Source organism: Arachis ipaensis, chromosome B09 (assembly GCF_000816755.2).
Source record: "Arachis ipaensis cultivar K30076 chromosome B09, Araip1.1, whole genome shotgun sequence".
Taxonomy (NCBI): Eukaryota; Viridiplantae; Streptophyta; class Magnoliopsida; order Fabales; family Fabaceae; genus Arachis; species Arachis ipaensis.
In genome coordinates, this window is record NC_029793.2 from 132198140 (window position 1) to 132199739 (window position 1600).

Sequence of the window (1600 nt, forward strand, 5' to 3'; positions counted from 1 at the left end):
CTTGCAACTCCTTGCACCAGCAATTCTTCACTAAGAATCGGAATATTTGTGTATGTGGAGGTAAAAAAAATTTGTGTGTTCTTTCTTTTATCATATACACATATATATAGTATGAGATTGGTGACTGATTTGTGAATCAAATTACAACTTAATTTGAAACAGAATCAGTTGGGATCTTATCCATATTTAAAACTCATCATAGAATAAATAATTAATTATTTAATATTCTCAATTATGATATTATTATATTCATGGTGTTAGCAAAGAATATAATAATATGCCATTTGAATTAATATAATTATTTATTTGATCTAATCAAAATAATAATTAAATGATTATTTACCAAGGATTAGAACACTCGTTAGTGTGTGACCCCATAGGTTCAATACTAAGCGGGTAGTAAATTAGTCATACTAAATTTACTAATCAAGGTTAGCGTCTAGCAACGCTCCTTGACGACCCGATAGTATGAAGTAATAATAATTTTACTAAGAACCCAAGATGAACAAAAAAAATACAACTCCTTCCATCTTTTCAGTTCTTGGCTAACTTTTAGAGGACGGTTTGATTATCAAACTCAAACTTGTAACCATTATTATAATGAATTATGAATGACTTAAGAAACTCATTTCTTAATTCATTCAAACCCCTTGGCCAAGACATTGTTTATTTCATTCATTATAATCGTAGAGCTCAAACTCATTACCATAGTTGATGGATTCCATTTTGACTAATCATTAATTCTACAAGTATTTAAATCATACCGAATGTCCATTCAACTAACACCGTAGGGTGTTAGGTGTCCGGAATCAAAGTATAACAAATATATTGTCAATTACTATGATAGTCGCAGGTCAAAGGAAAATTCTAATATTATGTTCATCATAAGAATATTCTATTGACAAATATACGGTAACTATAACCATTAGGAATTCTTAGAGTGAGTCAGTTCAATGGTTATGTCTCTATATATACCATTTATATATATAATTTAATAAATAAGATCTATTAATCTTCATCCAATGAAGACTATATATATATATATATATCCGAATCACTAATGTCCCATTTTTAGTGATTCTACGATTAAGAATAATTTAAATTAAAAGTACTCAAAAAAGGTATATCACATTATTACGATCCCTATCGTAATTATTCGTTTCTAATTTTAATTAAGGACACTATCATAAATTATAAAAGTTTATTCTTATAAAAATAATAATAATAATAATAATAATTCACAATAGTATTTTGTTGGACATACACACTTATCTCCAACGGTGACTTTCATAAATATTTTGACAATACGAATCAACGAGTTTTTATCCTTGATACGTTACATTCGTACAAATTAGAAAAATTGTATTCGTTGGTAATTCAATCGATTGAAAGTATAACATAATCGATTGAATTTCGCTCGACAATATGTTTTTTCATAATTCAATCGATTGGAAGTAATCGATTGAATTTCACTGGCAATATGAGTTTTTCAAAAATCAATTGATTGAAAGTGTTACACAATCGATTGAATTGAGCACTGTACTATGTATTAAGCCATTATAAATTTTTTGCCTTTTTATATAAATTATTATTTTATTTA